At 33.2% G+C, this 18,778-nt stretch overlaps 2 long non-coding RNA genes across 6 annotated transcripts in view; one reads left to right on the forward strand and one right to left on the reverse strand.

Moving 5' to 3' along the window:
- The window catches only part of LOC116419831, a 61,459-nt gene extending 49,772 nt beyond the window's left edge, over positions 1-11,687 (reverse strand). For both annotated transcript variants that reach the window (XR_004230149.1, XR_004230148.1), the window contains exons 1-2: positions 11,365-11,687; positions 5,389-5,513 (exon numbers count right to left, since the gene is read on the reverse strand). This is a non-coding gene — a long non-coding RNA (uncharacterized LOC116419831). The remainder of the gene's footprint in view (positions 1-5,388; positions 5,514-11,364) is intronic.
- Positions 1-18,778, forward strand: part of LOC116419830 — a 215,807-nt gene that overhangs the window by 29,019 nt on the left and 168,010 nt on the right. Inside the window, exons 3-5 of one of the 4 annotated variants that reach the window (XR_004230144.1) lie at positions 2,669-2,794; positions 6,549-6,593; positions 7,121-7,182. The exons of 1 other annotated variant lie outside the window; for it this stretch is intronic. This is a non-coding gene — a long non-coding RNA (uncharacterized LOC116419830). The remainder of the gene's footprint in view (positions 1-2,668; positions 2,795-6,548; positions 6,594-7,120; positions 7,183-18,778) is intronic. 2 more of the 4 variants (XR_004230143.1, XR_004230146.1) reach the window with 2 other exon arrangements.

Genomic DNA, 18,778 nt, shown 5'->3' on the forward strand with positions numbered 1-18,778 from the left:
TTTCCTGAAAAATAATGCTCAATTTAGCTGGCTAATTGATTCTTGGCTGCAATCCAAGTTCCTTTGCAAGTTCAAAAAGTTCCTTTTGAAATATCACATTCCAGGACCTTAGGTCCTTTAAGGTGGAAATTGCTAGGTCTTGGGTAATCCTGATTGTGGCTCCTTGGTATTTGAATTGTTTCTTTCTGGCTGCTTGCTATATTTTTTCCTTGGTCTGATAATTCTGAAATTTAACTATGATATTCCTTGGAGTTTTCATTTTGGGGTCTTTTTCAGGAGGTGATTGGTGAATTCTTTCTTTTTTTCTTTTTTTGGGGGTGGTGGTGGTGAATTCTTTCAATGGCTATTTAACTTTCTGGTCCTAGGACATCAGGTCAATTTCCCTTGATTTCCTGAAAGATAATGTCTAGGCTCTTTCATTCATCATCATTTTCAGCAAGTGCAATGATCCTTAGATTATCTCGCCACATCTATTTTCCAGATCAGTTGTTTTTCCCGTATGTTTTTTATATTTTTCTATTCTTTTTTTTGTTTGTTTTGTTTGATTAATTCTTGATGTCTCATTCAGTCATTTCTTTCCATTTGTTTAGTTCTACTTTTTAGTGAATTATTTTCTTCAATTATCTTTCTTTAGCTCCTTTTCTATTTGGCCAGTTGAATTTTTAAATGAATTGTTTTGTTCAATGTATTTTTCCCAGTTCACTTAATCTGATTTTCAATGAGTTGTTTTCTTTTTCCATTTTTTCAAATCTATTTTAAGGAGTTATATGCTTTTTCCCTTTGGCTAAATCTATTTTTAAGAAAGTTTTCTTCAGATAATTTCTGTTTTCTTTCCCAAACTCTTCTGCAAAGTTCTCATTTCCTTTCCCATTTTTTCTTCTAACTCTTTTAAAATCTGTTTTGAATTCTTCCAAGAGAACCTTGTGAGATAAAGACCAACTCATATTACCTTTTGGGGCTTTATCTGGAGACATTTTTGCCTTTATTGTTTTTAGGGTTTGAGGTCTGTTCTTCTCTGTTTCCATAAAAGCTATATCTATTGTCAGAAATCTTTTTAGCATTTTTGCTTATTTTTAAAGGTTGAGGTCTACTCGTAGGGCAAGGGGGAGATTGTTCCAAGCTTCCTCTAAAGGTGCCAATGTCTTCTCACTGCCCTGGTGTCAATGCTGCTGACTTTCCTTCCCTTGCTGGTGTATGTGACAAAGTCCCACATTGTTTTGGGATTCAGAAGCTAATTATTTGCCTTTTGTAGTTGCATTGGATATCTCACAGCTCGTTTGTTGATCCAGTGGCTTTTGAACCAGAACTGAATAGCCGATGCTACTGTATTTGGCTAAGAGTTTCCCATTAGATTCCCTTGGTGTGGAGAACCACACTGCTCTGGCACCCTGTTCTGCACCTGCACTCAGCCACCTCTCTCTTCATCCCCCCAGTACCCAATTAAACTGGCTTTTTCTAAAGTTCTTTCAAAATATTTTCTACTGGAAATTTGTTATACTCCAAATATTTATTTGTTCAGTCAGTCCCAGGCTTGATCTGGTATTGATCTTAGGGAAATCAAGTAGTGCTCAAAGATCTGTCTACTCTCCACCATCTTGGCTCTGCTCCTCCAGTAAATTCTTTAATAATAAAAATAGCAGACATTTATCTATATAGGGATTACTATGCATCAGGCACTGTGTTAAGCAATTTACAATTATTATTTCATTTGATCCTCACAACCCTGGGAGATAGGTACTGTTATTACCTCTATTTTACAAATTAGGAAATTGAGACAAATAGAAGTTAAGTAACTTCCTCAGGGTCATATAATTAGTAAATGTCTAGGGTCAGACTTGAACTCAGGTCTGTTAAAAAAAACCTTTTAAAATATTTACTTTCTCCAATTTCATGTCAAGATAATTTTTAGTATTCACTTTTACAAGATTTCAAGTTCCAGTTCCCCCTTCCCTTCCCTTCCTTCCCCTCTTCCTGAAATGGAAGATTATTTGATATAACTTATGCATGTGTTATCATGCAAAACATTTTCATATTGGTCAGTTATGAAAGAAGAAACAGATCAAAAGGAAAAACAACACAAAAACTAAAAAGTGAAAAAATATGCTTCAATCTGCATTCAGTGTAATTTCTCGTGTAAGTGTATAATATTTTTCTTTTGTGAGCTCTCTATACTTGACTTGGATCATTTTGCTGTTGAGAAGTGCAAATTTAAATAACTCTGACCTCACACCTATCAGATTAGGTTAAATGACCAAAAAAAGAGAAAGGATACATGTTGGAGAAGATATGGAAAAATTGCAAACCTAATGCATTTTTAATGGAGTTGTAAACTGATCCAAATATTCTAATAGTGATTTGAAATATAGTATAAAATAGTGTCCAAAAAGCAACCTCCCATTTTCTCTTTCACTTTAATAATTCTTTTTGTAACTCTTCATGTAAAATAATTTGTCATAGTATTTATCTCTTCTTTTTGCTCTTTATCATGCCTTATTTTTGTTGTCATTTCCTCAAATTTACCTTATACCCAAATCATTTGTCTATGAATGTTCTTTCTAGCTTTATTATTAGGGATTCAATTGTTAAGATTTACAAGTATCACTTTATCATGTAGGAAGAAATCCAGCTCCTTTGAATCCCTTATATTTTCTCCTTTTCTATTTTTTAGGCTCATCTTGAGTTTTGATATTGGATATCAAATTTTTTGTTCAATTTTGGTCTTATAAAACCTTAAAATCCTTCTTCATTGAATGGCCATTCCTCTCCCTTGGAGTATTATGCTTAATTTTGCCAGGTAGGTCATTTTTGGTTGTAGCCCTAAATTCTTTGCCTTTTGAAATATCATTTTCTATGATCTCTGATCCTTTAATGTTTGCAGTTGCTAAGTCCTGAGTAATTCTTATTGTTGCTTCCTGATAGTTTAATGGTTTCTTTCTGGACAATTGCTGTATTTTTTCCTTGACCCAATAATTCTATGATCTGGTTATAATGTTCCTTGAAGTTTTGGTTTTGGGATTTCTTTTCTGAGGTGATCAGTGGATTCTTTTAATTCCTACTTTGCCCTCTGGTTTGAAAATATCTGGGCAATTTTCCTTGATAACTTCTTGAAAGATACTGTCCAGATCCTCCTTTTGCTAATGATTTTAAGGTAGCCCAGTGATTCTAACATATTTCCTGGATCTATAATTTAGATCAATTGTTTTTCCCTTGAAGTATTTTCTATTTTCTATTTTTTCATTCCTTCATATTTGTTTGATTCTTAATGTTTTGTGAAGGCATTAACTCCCAGTTGCACAATCTAACTTTTAAGGAATTGTTTTTCACAATTAACTTTTATACTACCTTTTTAAAAAAAATTTGGCCAGTTGTACTTTGTAGAGAATTGTTTTCCTCATTTAAATTTTGTATCTCCTTTTCCATTTGGGCAATTCTACTTTTTAAGTAGTTGTTATAATCTGTATGATTATTTAATTCTCGTAATTATACAATGTATTGTGTCAGAATAAAACTAGTCAAAACTAGTTCAATAAAATTTGCTTTCAACATAGCAGGTCTTATTGATGTCAGATTAGCAAGCTTATAGCATGAAGTCTTTCATAGGTGAGGTCTCGTTCTTCTGGTTTTAGAGAAGATACTTTGTAGGAAAGGAAAACCTTCAATGTTACCCATTATATCAATAAAAATCAACTAACAAGTAAAAAAAAATTAAATGGTTAGAATCCAGCCTTTGATATGCCTAACTATAGTAGGCATTCAATATAATAATGCTAATATCTAGCATTTATATATTCTTTAAGATTTAGGAAGCATTTTACAAATATTTCATTTGATCCTGTTTACCACCCTAGGCAATAGATATAATTTTTCCATTTTTTTCAACTGATAAAACTAAAGCAATGATATTAAATGACTGGTCAGAATTACATAGTAGCTAGTGCTTAAGCATCTGAAGCTGAATTTAGACTCAGAGCTGATTCCATTACATCATCTAGCTATTTTTGTTTTTGAATTGGAAAATAGTTATCAACAATTCTTAAAATGATAACAATAATTACATTTAAAGGTTACTTTAAAGCTTTCCATAAAAAACCTTAATATTTTTATTCATTCCTGATGGCAATACTGTGAGTTTTGATCTAGTTCATATTATCCCTATTTTACAGATGAGAAAATTGAGGTTCACAGAATTTAAGTGCTTTGTCCATAGTTATATATAGAATGTCAGGCAAGCTTAGAATACAGATTTTCCCTTTTCTAAATCCAACATTGAATTCATTTCACCATGATCAAAATAACATATTTTAACTGAAGAAGATAATCCTTTAAGTCTCTTCTAGTTCCAATATCCTATAATTTTCCTAAAATTAAATTGTTCTAGCACACTTTGAAGTTCTTCTTTCAATTGAATGAAATATGTTCCAATCTGCATGCAAAATATTTTTTTTGTACATAAAGTGGTTCTTGAGTTTGGTAAAGCAGTTGGAAGAATAGTTTGAGGATAATATTTTAGAAGTATCTGTTTCTCTCTTCCTTAGAAGCTGGCCAAAGATGTGCATGAAACTGGCTCACTTTCTTAGAATAATTATTTCTTGTGAGGTGAGGTTTTAAATTGACATTATTTGAATCCAAAGACAGTTGAAGGCTTTTGGTCCAAGAGTGAAACTGCTGAGCAGAGGGTGTCCTTGTTTGAAGTAGCAAAGTAGTTGTCCATTCACAGATGAAGGCCTGGTGTCGTAAGGAAGAGGTAATTGGACCCATCCAGTGCCTTGTTGTGCCAAAACATACCAATGAAAGTCTTTTTTTCCCAGATCTTTTAGTCACTTGCGGCTATAAAATTGGGTTCACTTCATTTGAAATGCAACATTTCTTCCAGAGAAGGAATCCAAAGGAGAAGATGGACACTGGGGAGAGGGGTTGCCAAGAAAGACAATATGACAATTGACAGGTTTATTATTTTCTTGGACTTTGTAAAGGTTTGCCCCTGGGGATGCAAGGAAGAGCTGTAGGAGAGACTTCAAAATAAATGAGAAGACTGATCTCTGTGATTTCAGAAACAGATGTTTTAGTGATGGGAAAAAATAATCATTCACAGGAAAAAGAAAAAAAATACATATGAAGTATTCAGGATATATTGTTAAGGGTGAGAAAATGTTGCTGCTGTTTATATGTGGTAGGGGTGGATTTAGTGAGAAAAAACATTTCTTTGATTTTATCATGCTCCTCTCCAAATTTCACTAGCATCCTTTTTATTGTGAGGATACTATGATTTTGCACCCTTTAAAAAATCTGGTAGAAGGATAGCTTTTGTTAAGCCTAAAATGTTTCTTTTATATGCCATCTGATTCCTGCAGTAGGAGATATTTCCCTCAGTGAGGGAGAGCAACTCACCCTCATTTTCAAGTGGGCAGCATGGAGATTTCTTTTTCACAAGGGGGCTGGCATCACCCTTGGGGAAACCCCTGGTAATGAGGAGTCCAGGTTGCTAGGCAACATAGCTGAGTAACCTAGAAACACTGGGAAAATCAAGAAAGATGCTGGTTAGTTTCCTTCCATGGACAAGAATCCCAATACCTGCTGAAATTTGCCCTCTTCATTTCCAGAAATATTTTCCTCTTGCCTTTACTAGTAATAGTTTCTTTATCCCACTTCTTACTGGGACACTGCCATGTTCTGAAGTTAAGACCTTAACCTCCTCAAGAGCACTCTACAAGGAAAATCAAATGATGTGCTAATGAGGAATTAGAATAATTTAGACTAATAAACAACTTTTCTCTATCCAAACCTTTTCTTCCTTCCTGAATACAACGTATTGTCTTGGAGATAAAGACTTCGTTTTTCAGAGTGTGTGTAGGGTTAGAGAAGCCAGGTATTTTTAGTGCCTAGGATGATATCTTGCACAGAGAAGATACTCATTCATGTTGGATTTTAACCTGATTTGCTCTATTTCTTCACCAAACCTTGGGATACAGTTTGGTGTATTAGATAGAGTGATGAAATTGGAATCTGGCAAATGGAAGTTTTCATTCTTTCTCATACTTACCAACAATGGGATCATGAGAAACTCATTTAATCTTTCTGAGGCTCTTTTTCCTATCTAGAAAACGAGGATGAAAATTTACTTGCCTTGCATAGATATTGTGAGGATGAAATGAATGAATTTGTGTAAAGGGATAAATAAATGTTATCTGTGATTAAACAGCACCTAAATGCTAGAATTCTTTGCACCCCAGGTTTGAGATCTGCTTGTTTGATGAGGAGTTTTTTTTTTCTTTATTTTTATATTTTGCAAATTCCAGAATAGTCTTATCCTTTGGCCATTGCTAGTTAAATGGATTTAAATAAACCTTGAGGGTCATTTGGATGTTGTAGCTTATTTGTTATAACAGAAATACTGCTATACTGTAGTCGAGGTTATTGTATCCATGTTGGTATTTCTGTTAATGATGCATTACAATTCACCTGATCCTACCCATCCCATGTATATTGTACATATGCTTCCTTTTAATATCACACAGGGAACTGAACCAGTCTTATTCTTTATCCCACAGGGAATTGAACCAAGCTTATTCTTTATCCCAAGGGAATTGAATCAGGTATTATTCTTTCTCTTGAAATAATATAGATAGGAATGATATTTGTGGGCTATCTACAAATATATTTATTTAATGTTTTTTTCAGTGTAACTGACATGTATTTTCTTCCAGTAATTCTTTTGTATGATTCCATCCTTTGTACAACTTTTGTGTTTTAACTCACTTATAATATTCTAGCATACTCACACAATGTCTCCCTACAATGTTTGGGGGGGAAAATCAATGGGCCCAAGCCAAATGTAACCAGTGATGTGGGAGGGATCACTAATTAAATTTCTAAAATTACCTTCTCTGTTTATATATAGAAATTATCCTCTGAATTAAGTTAGGTGATATTACGTAAAATGAGGTAAAAGAAGTGTTAAACCAAGACTCAAATTAGTCAAAGTCTCATTTTCTTTGTTCCTTAATTTTAATTCTTCAGATAATGTAATAGAATATTACCAAAAATATTAGGTTTTTTAAAAAAAAAACTTTAGTAATATCCTATGATTTCTTGCTGCCCCTTAAGCTGATTTTTTTTGTAGGAATCCAGAATAAGTACAGTTGGCACACAGGCCCAAGGTTGGAAAAAAATACCTGAAAATGGGTAAGTTCTATCTTATGCAGCCTGGTCACTTTTCTGTATTGACTCCACCTATTATATCCTTAATTCTGTTTTTCTGAGGTTTCTGCATAGCTATTTCTTCCTAAATATTCCTTCCAGAATGTTATGATTAGAATGTATTCTGATACCAACTTAGGCTCTGATTTCTCTCTTCAACTGTTTGCTACCTAAATTCAGAAAAAAAATTAAGAAAGGGAATTTATAATCATAAAGTCCTTAGAATATTCTGATAGTGAGTGTTTTTAAAATTATTAAACTTAACATTTTTTTTAAAAAAGAGGACTCTTTCATAGAGCATCAAAACTCCCCTCCCCACCACACACATCATAACATAATTCAGAGTATTTGGGAGGAACACAACCCCATTTAAAAACACACAAAAATACAAAGATATGTCATTGTGCTTTATAAACATTAGTCACAAATGGCAGCAAATAAGTACTGACTTCAACTCAAATAATTATATTTTAGATAAAAAAAAATGAGGGGTAAGATATTGAGTAAAAATCTTTTTCAGCTCATGGAAATTTTAGAGATGAAAAGTTTTGGGGGGGAAATCAATGGGCCCAAGCCAAATGTTACCAGTGGTGTGGGAGGGATCACTAATTAAATTTCTAAAATTACCTTCTCTGTTTATATATAGAAATTCTCCTCTGAATTAAGTTGGGTGATATTACGTAAAATGAGGTAAAAGAAGTGTTAAACCAAGACTCAAATTAGCAGCAGGGCTTTGCTGGTATTTTGAACTTGTAAATTAAAAAATTACAAACATTAATTGCATCTTTGTAGTGTACAAATTAATAATGAAAAGATGACTATACAGATATTTACTAATTTTATAATAAAAGCAGGTTATGATTCATCTTGATCTCCTGGTTAAAGATATTGGTTTTTCCCTCGTTATTGTAAATTATTTTCTTAAAATGCCTCATTAGATAATAATTAACCTGTAAGTATACTTTGTTTATAACTGAGTTCTAAAGCATTATAAAACAATTATCTTTGAGTTATAAAAATAATAGCCTTTAACAAGTCTATTGGAGAATACTTAGAACACATTTAATACATACAGTCACATTTGCCACTATTCATCAATTTTCAATTTTTTTTGAGAACTGAAAAAGTATTGACAACTTTTCTTTCTTTTTTAGAAAACTTAGATTCACCTTGACATCAAAAATATCCACATGATGCATTGCTACATCCCTAGTACAGCAACATCATTTTAATAGAAATTCTTGAATATCTAAAAAGTACCAAAAGTAAATATCTGTGGAAATAGCTTACAGAGTCAGCCAAAGAAATTATTCCCAGCTACTATAAAAGTGGCACTATGCTAAAAAGTGCAGAATGAATTAGCATTTTCTCTGGAATTATAAGATTTATTTTATTATTATTTAAAATTCTTGTTTATTTTTGCATTTATTTTTTTAAATCTGAGTCACGAATTCTTTTCCTCCCTCCAATCATTCCCTCACTAATTAAGGAGTCCAGAAATGTGATATTATTTATATATTTAAAGTCATTCAAAAGTATTTATTTATTGGCCATGTTGAACAAAAAAGCAAGAAAAATGAAACTGTTAAAAAATGTGTCAATCTGTATTCAGATTCCATCAGTTCTATCTCTTTAGATGGATGCCATTTTTCATCATAAATCCCTTAGAATAGTCTTTAACCCTTGTTTTGATGAATAATTGTCGTTTACAATTTGTTATTGCGTAAAATGGCTATTGCTATGTTCTCCTGCTTCTGCGCACTTTACTCTGCATTAGTTTATATAAATCTTCCCATGTTTTTCTGTAATCATTTTACTCATCACTTCTTATAACATGATACCATTTTATCACAATCATATCCCACAATTTATTCAGCCATTCCCAATTTATGGGCATCCATTTAATTTATAATTTTTGCTTCCAAAAAAGATGTACATATAGGTTTCTTTCCTCTTTTAAAAAAATCTCTTTGGGCTACAGATCTGGTAGTGATAATTCTGAATCAAAGGATAGATAGTTTTATAATTCTTGGGGTATAGTTTTAAATTGCTGTCTGAAATGACTGGATCAGTTCAGAATTCCTTCAATAATGCATTAGTGTCTTTAATTTTTTTTTCACATTCCCTCTGACGTGTCATTTTCCTTTTCTTCTAGTCTGAGAGGTGTGAGGTGATACCTCAGTTATTTTAATTTTCATTTATCTAATCAACAGTGATACAGAACATTTTCCATGAATATAGATATTTACATGGCCCTAAACCCACTGGCAAGGGCCTCTTGTAATTTCTTCCTGACCAATTATCTAACCAATTTACCCTCTCTGAGATTAGTTTTCCCAAAATACCTGTTGCTGTCATCACAATTGCTCTTAAGGCCCAATGTTGGTATTCACTAGGTACACTGTGCTGTGGGTTGCCCCCAAATCTATTATTACAGGTATTTCCTGCTGACTTAATAAGTTGTCTTGGAATAGGAAAATGTTTCATCTGAACATTTTGTTTTCTCTGCCATTCCACTGTTTAATCTGTGTTGTTATTTTAAAGTTATTTGGAGGGGAATATTGGAAAAGTTCAGCTGAGTGGCAGCCTGTACTCCGTTATCTTGATTCTGATCCCAGATGATAATATTTTAGAACTGTAAGAAATATAAAAGATCATCTAGGCCAATCTTCTCATTTTTATAGAGAAATAAGCAGTAGATAAAAGGCAGAGCCTGGAGTCAGGAAGATTCATCTTCCTGAGTTCAAATCTGGCCTCAGATACATAATACCTGTGTGATTATGGTTGTCACTTACCCTGTTTGCCTAATTTTCCTTATCTGTAAAATGAGCTGGAGAAGGAAATGGCAAGTCATTCTAGTATCTTAGCCAAGAAAACCCCAAATGGTGCCACAAAGAGTCACAATCCACTGAAAAAGGAACTGAGCAACATTTATATAATGCTTCTAATTTTGCAAAGAACTTTGCATGTGACATCTCATTTGAGGCTCATAACAATCTTGTGATGTAAGGAATATTATCCCATTTTACAGGTGAAAAAACTATAAATGGGAGAGAATAGTGACTTACATAGGTCATATAGATTTTAATTATCTGACTAAGGATTTGAATACAGATATTCTTGGATCCAGATCTAGCATTCTACTTTTATTTATCTGCCTAAAGGGATGGAAAGAGAAAGTAATTTGCTAGATAGTAGAAGAATCAGGTCCGTTGGACTGGGATTCTAAATCCAATTTTCCTCCTGTATGCTGTTATTAACCACATTATGCTATAATGTGATGATCTAGCTAAAGTGGAGAGGGATATAGGATAAAGTGAAAGTGATCAGAGCAAAATTTAGGAGGAAAGCTTGTGAACCAAGTAAGTTTTTGGAAAGTTAATTAGTTGGATTGTTTTAGTAAATACAGGAATGTTCCATGAAGTTAAGTATATCTTGATTTTTTAGATTGCTTCAATGTAAATTGGTATTACGTTTATAGGGGTACTATTGGATATTGAATGGGAGTAGAAATGTCCTGAGATAACTGTAGTTTTGAGTCCATAGCTCTGTGTTGCTTAACTGAGTTGGGGGTCAACACTTCATATCCCATCCATGTATAAAATGATGCTATCTGAAGTTAAGCCTTTGAATGAAGGAAACCACCATTTTAAAGGCAGAGATCTAGTGATATTAGTCAACTATTTTTTCTCTGTATGACTACCTCTTGACTTTAGAGCCATCACTTCTGGGCTCAGATGACATTTTCATGCTGAGTCGCTGTATCTGTAACACAAATGCATGAAACATCCATGATTTCTTTAGTAGTACAAATTGCTGATACAAGATCCCTCCACTGATGTAACACATAATTCATTTATGATTTGGAAGATGAGCTCCTACTTGACTCATTTGTACAAAAAGGGATGGGATTCTATGGCCTCGTATTCTTTAATGCCATAATTCCCTAAGGAATAAAGAGGCTAAATGGTTTGGCCTTGGTCACGTAGCTAGAGAGTATTTTTTATTCATTCATTCATTCATTCATACATTCATCTAATTTCTGGCACATAGCAGACCTCTCTTCCTCCCTATAGCATAATAACCAAGTCCTATGCAATGGCCTATTTACTTCAAGCAATATAGGGCTAATTAAGTTTTAGGATCACGAAAAAATCTGAACAGTACCTTGAAATCATCTGTACTGGGATTTGACCTTCAATGGCAGGGAGAAGTTCAGTTTCCCATCTTTACAGGTTAACAGTGTTGTTGAAGCTATGACTCACACTGGACAAGCTTCCTGTCTTGCTGAGTTCCTGCATAGATCTGACTCAAGTGTGAAGATCCAATTTAAAACAAGTTCCTTGTTTGGATCAGGATTGAAGAGGGGTGGGGGGTGATAGTTGTACTGAGTTTCAGTAAGTACAAATATAGCAGAGTTAACCAGGCCAAGTCATGCATAGGTGGTAGCTTGGGACATTTGACTCTAATGTGAGATCTGTGAGGTCACAGAGCCTGATGTTAAAGGAAACTTTCAGCTTATTAACTACCATGACTATGTCCTGCTGGTAACTCCTGTGGTTGAGACTGAACATCCAAAATATTCCATCAGGTTACTAAGTTTCATCTCAATTCCACATAAATAGGGATCTATCTTCCCTTATATGCTATAGTATCTTTAGGTCCTTTAAGGAAGATTTGGAAAGTTTTCAGAAGCCAGGGCCTAGATGATTTAATTTCAAAGTTCTATGGGTATCATACCTGACTTTGAATTGTTTTTCTTAGACAATTGACTTCCTTTCTCTGGACCTGACTGAGATTTCTCATATGGGAAATGTAGTTTAACTAGATCCTCTTAGTCTTCACACAAGGCCCATAACAGTGGAGATCAGATATGGAGAGTGTGTGTGAGAGAGAGAGATAGAGAGAGAAAGAGAGACAGAGAGAGAGAGACAGAGTCAGAGAGAGAGACAGAGACACAGAGAGACACAGAGAGAGAGAGAGACAGGGGGGAAGGAAGGAAGGAGAGGGAGAGAGGGAGAAAGGAAGGGAGAACAAAAGGGATTGAGTGACAGAGGGAGAGAGAGGGAGGGAAGGAGAGAGAGGAAAGGAGAGAAAGAGACACAGAGACAGACAGATAGACATGAAGACACACAGAGAGACAGAGAGACTCATAGACTCAGAGACAGAGAGACAGAGGACAAATAAATCATGATAACAATATTCAAAATTCTGAGATAAACATACTCAAAAAGAAGCTGAAGTCAAATATTAGAGAAGTAAATCTAGGTGAATTAACTAAGTATGTGATAGGATTATAAATTGTTACTGGTAGAGAAATGAGACATTATGAAATGTGGCTTGTGCCTCAGAGTGGGTTTCTTTGAATAATAACATAAGAAATGCCATTTATTACCCCATTAAAGGGATAGGTTTTTGGAGTTGGACTAGACAATTAATATAAAAATCCTATGTTGAATGAGCCTGTCTTTTTCATCCTGCTTTATATGTGCCCAAAAAAGGACAGCTCCAGGGTGCTGGATTTAGAATTAGCCTAAAATGAATTTTGAATTGGTTTTCTGATACTCTATAGCTTTGTGACTACCTATAAGCTCTTTACTCTGCCTTGTATTCAGTTTTTACATCTGTGAAATGGGGCTAATATTAAGACTTGCCATAAATGCATTTTGTTTAAGAAATATTTTTTAAGACATAGATTTCTGGAAGAAGAAAGGAAGCTAACCAGGAGGAATATAGAAAATGTCAATACATATCTGTTAAAAACCCATAACATTAAAAACATCAATATCTTTTCATCTTCAAGTTTTTCTCTTCCCACTCTTTCAATATTGTGTGTATAAAAACATGCTGTTCTTCAGAAGTTACTGCTTCCTGGCCACTCTTCAGGGCTTCTGGCTTCTTCTTTTATGTCCCTAAAAATACTGGGCCAGAAGAAAGAATTGACATAGCCTTGCTTTCCACCACCACTTCTAGACCACAATCACTTGGTGAGTGCAATCTCTCTTCTTTATCCTCGAATCATATGACATCAGTTGCCAATCCATGTCATTACTCTCTTCACATCTCTCACATCTAATTTCCTCCCCTCATTCTCCTCACACAAACACCATCTTAGATGTGTTGCTAATCATCTTTTGGATTATCTTAAGAACTTACTAATTAATTTTCCTTCTTTCAGATTTCCCCCACATGGCTGCTAAAATAATCTTTTAAAAAGTAAACTTAATACTACTTCATTTTCTCTCATTTCCGTGAAAAAACAATTTTTAGCATTTTTTAAACTTTGAGTTCCTAAAATAATCATCTTAAATTGCACTTGTCCATATCAATGTTCTGCCCAATAGTTCTGCATTTCTTTTCTCTGTACCTTGTTTAATGAATTACAACTCTTCTCTTCTAGCCTCCTCTGTTCTGACCAAATTGGATCACTATTTCTCAAATTCGCCATTCCATCTACCATGATAGTTCATTTATGCATGCTATCTTTCATGCCTGGAATCCATCGCTTCTCATACTTTCCTTTCAGAATTCTTGCCTTCCTTTTAGTCTCAACTCAGATGATTTTTATTCAGCAACAAATTTGACTCTCCATTTATCCTTAATCTTTAACAATTTTCATTATATAATTTGTATACATTCTAACCCTCTTAGAATTTGTATTCTTATACAAGCTCTATAAGGGCAGGAATGGTTTAATCATTTCTTTGTGTGCTGAATCCCTGATATACAATAGGCAGTTAATACATTTTTGTTGAATCATCATCATCTCTCATTTACATCTATATACAAAAGAATATGCCTATATACTTTTACATATTTTGTAAAAGTACATATCCACATCCACATATATTTAAAGAATTTTCACTTAAACCAGTCACCAATTGATATTTTATATGTTTCTTTAAGTTTTAAAGACACAAATGTTCAATCTCCAATATTGAATCACCATCATGCTCCACCCCAACCTTCATTATAAGATTTCTTTGATGTTTCTTTTGGACCATTGCTAAAATAAAATGTGAAATGGCCTGTCAGAATGATTTAAAAATTAATATCATGTTGTTCTCATCTGACCTTGCTCATACTCATCAGTACTCTTCTTCATTTTTAATTGCCTATTTAATATGTCATTCCAGAACTTCTCTTTTTTACATTCTTTTTCCTGCCCTCCCATTCCAATTCTCCGTGTTGGGGAATTATCTTGTTTTCTACTTTATGAAAAAGGTATTAGTATACAATTTAGCAATTGTTTTCATCTCTTTCTTTTGGCCTCATTTTTTTCCTTAGCTTCATATGAAATTTTTTTCTTTTATCATTGGTTGTCTTGAGTTATATATCTAGCAGTATAATCTCTATCAAAGAGCAGAGATATTTTATAAATTATATTTTCATAATTCTATTCCTCCCATTTGGAATGGTTATAGTAATTCTACCAACTATGCATTGGTATGGTATAATCTTTGACTATGCCCTTCTTTTGCTGTCTTTACTAATTTGCTCTGTGTGTGGTAAAATCTTCAACTCATTTGCATTTCTCTTATATTAATAATTTTAATATTTCTTTTATTAGGTTAATATTTTTCAATTCTTTTAAAAATTTATTTGTTTAATATGTTCCCTTAGTTACATTCTAAACAATTTTTTACATTCATTTTAAAGATTTTTAAGTTCTAGGTTCTCTCTCTTATCCTCACCCATAATTAAGAAATGACATGTAAAGTTATGCATAGCAGTTCCAAAAAAAGTCATGTTGAGAAAGAAAGTATAGATCTCTCACCCTAATGAAAATAAAAACCCTCAAGAAAAAATAAGATAAAAAGAAAGAGATAAATAAAGAATACTTCAGTCTGTATTCATACATACTATGGATAGGATTTTTCATTATAAATCTTTCAGCTTTTCCAGAGAACAATAATACTCCAACACAAACACATACCACAGTTTATTGATCTCTTCCCCAGTTGTTGGGCTTCCCCTCAATTTCTATTTTTTCTTGTCCTGAGAAGAGAACTGCTATGAATATTTTGTGTGTACATTCTATTTTTTTCCCAAATGCCTTTTGGTATTGATGTCTAGTAATGGTGTTATTAGATCAAAAGATATGTATGAATTTGCAGTTCTTTGTATACAGATCATATCTTCTGGTCATTTATCAATTGGGGCATGGCTCTTATTTTTTATATAAATTTGACTAGTTCCATCTGTTTGAAAAATGAGGCCTTATCAGAGAAACATGCTTCAGAATTTTTTTTCAAATTATTATTGCTAATTGTATTTCTCCACAATTAGCCAATTATTCTTTCTCACTCTATCCCTCCTCAAAGCAACCTTCAAGGTTACAACTATTTCTATATGGTTAAATACAAATCTCCATCACTAGGATTCATCAGAAAAACTTTCTATAACTTTAGCAACCTTTTCACATATCTACTTAAATGTTTACCATTATTGCAAACTCAACATATTTCAAACTGAATCATTATGGTCTTAACAAACTGAACTCTCCTTCCCAAATATATCAGTGGTGCCATTATGCTTCTAGTCTTTTAAGCTAAAAATTTACATTCCACTTTGCTCTTCCTTTAGCTTTATTCTCTATATCTATCTTGTCCTTGATTTGTGTTGCTTCTTTCCCTGAAGTAATTTTATATAGTATATTAACATGTTTACATATTTTAAGTCATTTCATCATTTGATATTTAAAGTGTCTCCTTAGTTTTCAATTTCTTCCTTGCCTGCCACTATTCTAACCTAGACACTCAACTTTTCACATTTGCATTTTTGCAAGCATATTCTTGTTAACCTCATTTCTCATTTCTTTAGCTTTTGGCACCTTTTGTATACGTCTGCCAGACTTATGCTGATAAACATCACTTTTAACATGCCATTGTTGCATAAAATAATCTACAGTGACTCAATGTTGCTAATTCCATCCATTCCAAACTCCAATTCCTAGGTTTCAGGAACCTCTATAACCTGTTACAACCTTGCTCACATAAAACATTCTCAGCTCTGGTTAGGCTAGTATCTTTAATACTCTCATCATTCCCTAGCCTATCAATTTTTTTGCACATCCCTAACTCCTTTTTGAATTTTAATTCATTCTCTTTACCCTACTTGCAGTTTTCCCCTTTTAATTCTTCTTCCATCTGTCTAAAACATACCCATCCATCAATGGTCGACTTATATCCTTCTATGAAATTTTCTTTGAATTTTTCAGACTTAAATCCACCTTTTCCTTCTCTGAATTCCTCTTGTACTCATTGTAAATATCAGTCAATAATCATTTATCAAGAACCTGCTATGTTCCAAGAACTGTGCTAATAGCTGGGAATACAAAGAAAATAAAAATTCCTGCCTTTGAGAAATTCACAACTAAGTGATGGAGGTAACATACAAACAACTAAGGACAAATAAGCTATATATAATATAAATAAGAAATAACAAAGGGAAGGAACTAGGATTTTTTTTTAATTTTTTTAAATTAATTAATTATTTATTTATTTTTATTTAATAGCCTTTTATTTACAGGATATATGCATGGGTAACTTTACAGCATTAACAATTGCCAAATCTCTTGTTCCAATTTTTTACCTCTTACCCCCCCACCCCCTCCCCCAGATGACAGGATGACCAGTAGATGTTAAATACATTAAAATATAAATTAGATACACAATAAGTATACATGACCAAACCGTTATTTTGCTGTACAAAAAGAATCAGACTCTGAAATATTGTACAATTAGCTTGTGAAGGAAATCAAAAATGCATGTGTGCCTAAATATAGGGATTGGGAATTCAATGTAATGGTTTTTAGTCATCTCCCAGAGTTCTTTTTCTGGGCATAGCTGGTTCAGTTCATGGAACTAGGATTAAGAAGGATTGGAAAAGACTTAATATGAAAGATAGAATTTTAGGTGGGACTTCAAAGAGGCCTGTGTGGAGGGAGTGAATTCCAGTGATGGAGTACAGTCAGAGAAAATGCCCATAGCTGAGAAATGGAGTATCTTGTTCGTAGATTAGCAACAATGGGGATTGAATATTAAAGATTGAGAGGCAGAGCAAAATATAAGAACACTAGAAAAGTATGAAGGATCTAGGTTATGAAGGATTTTGAGTACCAGAGCATATTCTATTTGATAATGAAAGTTATATGGAGCTACTGAATTTTACTAAGTATGGAACTGACATAGTCTGATTAGCTTTAGTAAAATTACTTTGATAGTTGAATGGAAAATGACCCTGAGTGAAGAGAAAGTTACAGTAGATAATCCACTAGCAGGCTATCACAAAGTCCAGGTATAAGATAATGAGGATCTGTACCAAAGTGTTGTCAGTATCATTGGAGAGAAGAGGTTATATGTGAGAGATGTTGCAGATGTGGAATTGAATAGCCTTGGAATGCATTGAACATGGGGTATGAAACATAAAGAAAAGATCAGCATAATCCTTATGAAAAGGATTATGCAAGCCTCAGAGAATGGGATGATGGTTATGTCCTAAATATCTGTGCAAAAGGTAGCAGGAGATAGGATTTAATGGGAAATGTAATGAGTTAAATTTTGAACATATTGATTTTAAGATATCTACTGGATATCTGATTTGAGATGTCAGAAAAGAATTTGGATATGAGAGCCAAAAAATCAGAAGAGAAATTAGGACAAGAATCATTGACATAGAAATGATAATTAAATCCAAAGGAGTGGATGAGATCACCAATGGAGTAGGATAAACATAGAATCACAGAATCTCATACCTGAATATTCTCTCTTTACTTTGTATATGTTTGCTCTCTCTTTCTGAGGATATTATAATCTCTTTGTTGATTTATTGACACTCATTAAATGAATTCTTTATTGTAATGACTGGTACTATAAAGTTTGGTTCTGGAGAAGCCATGTGATGTGGTATAATGAACACTGTCCTTGAACTTTAAAGGCTTGAGCTCATATTTTTCTTTGTTATAAATTGACCTTGAGCAAACCACTTTGTCTTATTATCTTTTTTCTATATGGGGACTGGTTATACCTAAACTTTAGAGGGTGGTTTGTAATCAATAAAATACTAAATGACAGATATATTCAAAGAAATTTCCTTATCAAAATTTATAGCTTAATTGCTTTTCAATGTAGCTGGTTGATGTCATGTTAACACATATCATTGATCAACTTTCTGCCAAAGATGGGATATGTTATTGGTTTAGATACCACCAAAATATATTGCAATCGATTCATAAGTCATCTTCTTCAGGAATTATCTGTCATTCAAAGATGTTAAGTGATTTGCTCATATTTATACTGATTATAACTATCTTATAAAATATTTAATATTAGGTCTTCTCAACTAAGGTCCAGCATTCTATCCATTATGCCAATATTATGCCAATATATTGGCATAATTTTGACTGGATTTGTGAGTTCATTTGTATAGGGGCAATTCACTTTCTCACTATAGATTAGAACCTCAGAGTATTGTTGAGTTTTCTTTATATATTAAATAATTTTGATGATTAATTTTGACCTTCTGAATTCTTGGGACAGAGCTATGAGAATAATTTCATTCATTACTTATACAGATTACA

The sequence above is a fragment of the Sarcophilus harrisii genome, chromosome 6, assembly GCF_902635505.1.
Source record: "Sarcophilus harrisii chromosome 6, mSarHar1.11, whole genome shotgun sequence".
Classification (NCBI taxonomy): domain Eukaryota; kingdom Metazoa; phylum Chordata; class Mammalia; order Dasyuromorphia; family Dasyuridae; genus Sarcophilus; species Sarcophilus harrisii.